Here is a 6,005-nt window from a genome sequence, read left to right as displayed (position 1 = left end):
TACTGCAGTTAGCTCAGACAAGGAATATGTCCCAGTCATTTTACTTCCTGCAGGCATTTGGGGTGCAGGAAAAGGTGGGGGTGGAAAATGTATGAATCCAAACCCAAAGTGGTTCTTGCACCAGATGTTCAGGAGGTAACAAGTAGAACAACATTCCTGATCAGAGGTGGACTGGCTTGTGATTGTGAGGTGAGGGAAGGGACAGGCAAATCCCAGACAAAGGGGTCTGGACTTGTGACCCTTTACATCAAAGGTTAGTGAAAAAAGCAGGAAAGAAAGAAAGAAAGAAAGAAGTAAAAATGCAAACAACCAGGTGTGTGTCAAAGTCCTTTCCAATTTTTTGGAACACGAAAAGGGATAACAGGTAGCATTAGCCATGGGTCTGTAAGCAGCCTTCGGAGACGCTGCCCAGTCAGACAGCGCGAGGAAACCCAAATATGAAAGCAGGGACCAAGTCTCCGGTGCTCCACTTCCAACTCTAGCAAACTCTGGTTACCTGGGGCAAGTCACTTGACCATGTCTTTGGCTTAGGCAGAGAAAAGCTTGCAGCAACACAGGGGTGTGGCAAATGTCAGCATTTGCCAAGCACTTCTCAGATCCTTGGGTGGAGCAGGCATTTCAGAAATACCAAGGTACACAAGGCAGACATTGGTTTTTGCCTAAAATCATCAGGTTGCACTTCACAGTTACAGGATTAGCAGCACCGCTTCCCCTTTTCCAATCTGAGTGCACCTCTCCGGGCCAAGTCTGGTCTCCACGTGTTCTGGGAGGACCTCCATAGCTGTGTCACTTTAAACTTTTTGGCATCAAATATATTGACCAAATAGAGGCACAGTTTGGGAATTACGGTCTTCCTTTTCCAAGTCTGTGACCAGAGATTTTCTAGCTCATGTTCAGACATCTTTTGTAGGGAAGTAGTATTTTTTTTTATTTACCCCAGTGGAAACAAATCCCGACAGAGGAATTCGGAAGTCTACCTGCATGTATGTAACTGATATTACCTTTCTTCACGTCTCGCTTCTTGTGACTCGCATATCCAAACTATGCAGTCAGCTTTTTGTTACAATATTATATTAAAGACTCACTATAATCCACTGTAACCCTCAGACTCCCTGCTGTACTGCAGCCCAGCCAATCATTTCCCATTTTGCATTTCATTTCTCCTTCCTAGATGTCCTGCCTCACATAAGCAGCCAGTTATGGTATCAACTCTCCTGATGTTATCACAATTCAAGATAGACTGCATTTTGTTTAAAGCCCCCAGTGCCAATTTTTTTTCCCCCCACATCATAATTCACATTACATATTAGGAATAACTATCGAACTGTGAAAGTAATTACATTTCAGAAGAGATTCCCTAGCGCGGTTGTGGAATAGCCGTCATTGCAAAGATAAGTCCAGGTTGGACAAACAGTTGTGTGGGATGGTTTAGTCCAGCATGATCCTGCCTTGTGCAGGCGGTTGGATTAAGTGACCTCTTGAGATCCTTCCAGCGCTTTTTCCTGTGGATTAAGAAAAAAGGGAGATTCTGGCTATGTTGGTGGGAATTGCTCAAACGTCAGGAAGACAGACGACAACAGTCATGGGTTTGAACCAGACTCGTGCTTTTTGAAGGTTTGGGACTAGTAATACTGCAAAAGCCACCATGGCTTAGTATGTACCTCCAGCAAACAGCTGGGCATCATTGTAATGGTGACAGATCATCCGGGGGGGGCGAGGGTGCAAAAAAAAGAGGTTAGCATAATATAATCCAAACCAGGGGTCATCCCTTTGCTTTTATTCCCAAGTAACCTTCGTCCACAGGAACAGCCAATGCATTTAGTCTTGTCCTAGCGCAGGTCTCGGGGTCAAGGCGAGTTGTTTGTTTTTAAATCTGTTCATCCAGTGCAGGAATTCGCTCTCTGTACAGCAGTGCGCTTCTGCTCACGTACCCAGATGCAGAAAGGGTGGGAGGACTCATTCCTAAAATGCAGTTATTACCCTTTTCTGGTCAGAAGTACAGGACACAGAAACATGCCATAGGACAAAGACTGGTCAGGTCAGCGATTTGCCAGGTTTGGTCAGTGTGAAGCACAGAAAGATCCCCCTCTCCCATCGACAAAGGGGGGCCTGTGGGGCAAAGACAGGTCTCGCCGCACTGTACAACAGCGCAGATTTTGCAGAAGGGTTGCACGAGCAAAAGAGAGGGCAGAACCTGGGCACCTCCGAGAACTGCTATTTCAGCCCCAACTGCAGAGCCCAGCCCAAATGACACCTGGCTCGCTCTCCCATAGCTTGACGAAGCGCGCAGTGCTAAGAGGAGCTGAAGCACTATTTGTCATTGCTGCGAGCAGATGCTGTTTCACACAGGAAGCAACCAGAGTCATCTTTATACAGTCAGAACGCAACTGCACCTTCTCTTGGTTTTCCTGGTAAGCTTTTGATCTTCCTGCATATCTGCCCTGGGAATTTTCAAACCTCTCCCCCACGGACGCAGCTCTGCCAGGGCACTGTGGCAAAGGCGCTAACATAGATAGGACCCAGCGGTATGAGAGCTCTCCACCCCCTCCACCCTTATTCAGAGCAAGATTGATGGAAGGGAAAGCAGCCAATTTCTTCAGGGCTGACCCGCAAAAGTGACTCAGAGATTACTGGGCAAATGCTTTGCCCTTTAAGAGGGGCATCTTGGTTTCTAGGAAGAGCAATGCAAACTCGCAGGGAAAAAGTTCAAAATTTCCCTCCGCAACCACAGGCAGAGGGCCCCCAAAGACACGTGGCCTTCCCCTCCTCAGAATCTGATTTACCAGAACAGGGGCCAAGAGAGAGGGACCGAGAGCAGGGTTTCTGGGGAGGGGGATGACGTGACATTTTCCTCCTTCCTGGAACGATACAAGGGACACGCTCAGGGATGCAGTAGCAAAAGCAGAGAAACCTCAGCCTGGTCCTGAGAACAGCCAAGCCTGACCCAAGGGGAGGCCCTGGAGATGCTCTCAGTGACGCAGTCCAGGATGGCACAAGCAGGGGACTCTGCTCATTCGGCTGCCGACTCGGTGGAGGGCAGGACAGGTGTAGGGCGATTCTCTTTAAAGGAAGCATCACGTTTAAGAGCACGCTGGTTGCAGTTAAAGTACCACCAAACCCTCTAGGCCAGGGACACTTGTGCTAAGCAAGAACAACATTTGTGGTAACAGGTTTCTTTTTCCCTTGGCAAAGCCACAGCCATGCTTTCCACTGCCTGCCACCCCAGGGTTGCCCCGTCCCCTCTCATTCCTGCATAGGCTCACTCATTTTCACCGAAGCCCTTTGGCTAGCAAAGACCCTCAGAGCCCACAGCAGAGCGAAGGAACGTCCTCGTGGTCCAGAAGAGACCCGCAGCCTCAAGCAGTTGCAAATTGGCCTTACGGAGCTCACAAACATGTTTTGAAGAGGCTCCTGGACAGATCAAGTGCTTTACAGGAACTCGCTCCCCGGGAGCCTGGAAAACCAGCCAAGCCGTTCTAGGGTTAGATTGCCACAGGCTCGCGTCCCGCTGTTACAAGAAGCAGCATGCAACGTGCTATAGATTAAGTCTGTGAGGAGTACCAGGCGGAGAGAAGTGCCATGCAGTAGCAGGTAGGCATCTCAGAGGGCAGTCTTCCCTGCCCTAATGCAAGCTGCAATATGCCATCCTCCCCCCCTTACGAATCGCCACCTGCAAGGGGAGTCCTGCCGTTGCGGTCCACAGAGCCGTCTTTCAGGACACTTAAGTGCGGCGTAGAAGGTAGATACCGAGACTCCACGGCCAAGACCCCACGCCAGACCTGCAGCTTGATTTACATCTACTACCACGAGTTTCGGCTCCCTAAGAGTCAGATACAGGTCTTGGGAAGCAGCAAGGCCAGTGGGTAGAGCCCCCAACAGCCCTGAACCTAGTAGTTACTTGTGGGGGGCCAGGTCCACCTCCTCTCCACAACTATCATCTTCCACTCTGTCTTTTTTCTTTTTTATGAAGGCTGTCAGCTCCTTGGGGCAGGGACTCGACTTGGTACAACGAGACCCCGATTTCAGCTGGGACCTCGAGATGTAGACATAAAGCAAAGAGTAGGGTCGGCGCTGGGTACCACGGGTTGCATACGCGGCATCCCCCTTGCCCGCCACATTCAGCTTGGTGTCTGCTCAGCAAGGCAGCATCCACGACTACAACTCACTTTCCTTAAAAGCGGTTTAAAAGATGCCATTCAAATCGCTCTCCCAGCCTCCTGTTCAAGCCAGTTTATTCAGCTTCCAAGTAATTGGGGATGGCTTGGGCAACGGCTTCTCTGCCAGCGCCAGCAAGATGGTTATCAGACATCAGACAGAGACACACCAAGTTTCACTGATATGATAATCAGGAGACTCCTGAGTGCAATGACTCACGTACGACCTCAGGCAAATCCAACCCCGCTCACGCAGCAAGAAGCCTCCTTCTAGCAGCTCGGCCTGTCTTGCCATCCCACCGAAAAATGCAAGCGCTTGGCCAGACACCTCCCCCACCGCCCTGCCAGGAAGAAACGCTCTCCAGCACATCCTGTTCCAGCTGCTCCGAGCACTGGACCCTCCAAAAACCACAACTCCCAGAGCAAGGCCAGCCAACATCCATCTCGTCCTGACATCAGCAGCGCTGTCCTTTTGGAACCGCTCCCAGGCAGGCTGGGGGGAGAGTCCAAGAGGAACGAGGTCCCAGCGGAAGAGGCACGGGAGCTGCTTTCTGGCTGGGGGCCCAGAGTCAGCGTGTTATACGGAGGGAGCGTGGTCTCCAGGAAGGCAGGGAACTTGGGAGTCGCTGCCGTCTAACTCCCGGCTCTGCCGCAACGGCCTGCGGGCAACTAGGGAAGGGCGCTCTCCCAGAGACGGCGAGGTTGCAGACCAAACCCAGCTGTAACGCGGGATGCTGATGCCACCTTTGACAACTCGTATCAGCCTCCTGTCTGCACCTCTGTTCCCCAGCTGAGAGGCGAGGATACGTCCTTCCCCATCTGACGGGAGAAGACCAATTCTGCAATGAAGAACAGCCTCTGGCACAACGCAGCCCTCGGGCTATTGGTACAGGCTGCTTTCTGCCTTGCCTGCGCTGATGTACTCAGACCAGTCTGCTTCCCTCTCCTCCACACGGCCACCCGCAACTGCTGGTAGATCTTTTCTTCCAGGGGTATCCTGCTCAAAATTTCACTGCTGGATAACCTGCAGAGAAAGGGTTACTGGATTTTTAAATATAGGGCACGGTTGAAATTTAGACAAGAGATCCCTACCAAGGCCCCAGGCATCCCTGTAATAAGCCCTGTACACGTATAGCAAGACAGTCCCTGCACGTGAGCATGCACGGCAAGCTGCTTCCTTTTAGGAGAAGTACAAAGCTGAATCCAACCTTGAGCAGTGGCCATCTGAGATCTGTGCCACTTCTACAGCTGAAGGACTCGGAGGATCAGCCCCAGCATCCTCCTGGCCACGTTTTAAATCCAGATTACACTTCATCTCCCTTCCTTTCCATCCCACCAGTGGGAGCAGCAGTTCTTGAATTGCTTGTATGCAGTTTGGGAAGCGATCTGGCATCTTTCCCAGCCAGAGAAGCTGTAGCAACTCAAGGCATTATTGCACCTCATTTGCCCTCGCAGGCAAGCACAAAGCTCATACCTTTGCTCTGTTAGATTAATATTTCATCACTGGGCAGTGCAATGGGGAACCTGGCTCCCAGCTTCGCGCTCACTCCTCCGTCTCTCCTACCTCTCTGCAGCAGTGAGGGAGGTGTTTGAAATCAAAGGGATTCATATGGTCTTACTCAGCTGAAGAGGTGTTTGGAAACTGTTTATGAACACAGACAGGGCCCATACTTCAGAGGCCTGGAAGATACTTTCCCAGCTAGAAGCTTGTCCAAGCACGTTCCACACAAGACAGAGACCAACACGGGCTCCCTCACCAGCAAAGACAAGTCACAGAGCCAAGGCAAGCAAAGCAGTCAGTTTTGGGGGGGGGGGGGTTAATAATATATTTTGTGTTCCAGTTCAAATTAG

General features: G+C 50.9%; 1 long non-coding RNA gene across 1 annotated transcript; it reads right to left on the bottom strand.

The window, feature by feature from the left end:
* Positions 1-1,279: 1,279 nt before the first annotated feature.
* Positions 1,280-4,750, bottom strand: LOC109307507. The gene is made up of 2 exons (XR_002100277.1): positions 4,167-4,750; positions 1,280-1,502 (listed from the first exon to the last, which is right to left on the bottom strand). It is a non-coding gene; the product is annotated as an uncharacterized LOC109307507 (long non-coding RNA).
* Positions 4,751-6,005: the final 1,255 nt, after the last annotated feature.

Source organism: Crocodylus porosus, unplaced genomic scaffold (assembly GCF_001723895.1).
Source record: "Crocodylus porosus isolate Cpor-Errol unplaced genomic scaffold, CroPor_comp1, whole genome shotgun sequence".
Classification (NCBI taxonomy): Eukaryota; Metazoa; Chordata; order Crocodylia; family Crocodylidae; genus Crocodylus; species Crocodylus porosus.
The sequence above is the reverse complement of the archived record's forward strand: the minus strand, read 5'-3'. Positions and strand labels throughout refer to the sequence as shown.